The sequence below is a fragment of the Tupaia chinensis genome, unplaced genomic scaffold, assembly GCF_000334495.1.
Source record: "Tupaia chinensis unplaced genomic scaffold, TupChi_1.0 Scaffold000098_3, whole genome shotgun sequence".
In the NCBI taxonomy this organism is placed as follows: domain Eukaryota; kingdom Metazoa; phylum Chordata; class Mammalia; order Scandentia; family Tupaiidae; genus Tupaia; species Tupaia belangeri.
In genome coordinates, this window is record NW_006159562.1 from 2,195,566 (window position 1) to 2,195,845 (window position 280).

The following is a 280-nucleotide window of genomic DNA, read 5'->3' on the forward strand; positions in this document are numbered from 1 at the left end:
CTCCCCCGCCGAGCCCTAACAAAGGCAGGCAGCCGCGGCCAGGAACAGTTGTTCCGCCGCGAACTCGCGAATCCACACGCAGGGAGGCAATCGACTCCGGTAAAGGGAAAGGAACGAGACGACACTCGGAGACGCAGGGGGTGTAGGCGGAAGAGGGGGAAAAAATTACGCGCCGCTGCCAACCCTTTGAATAAATTAGAGGGAATTTCAGTGCGAACTTTCCTTGACCTCGACCCCAAAGACCAGCACCCGGAAGGGAGCCTGTGCGGGATGTGGAGGG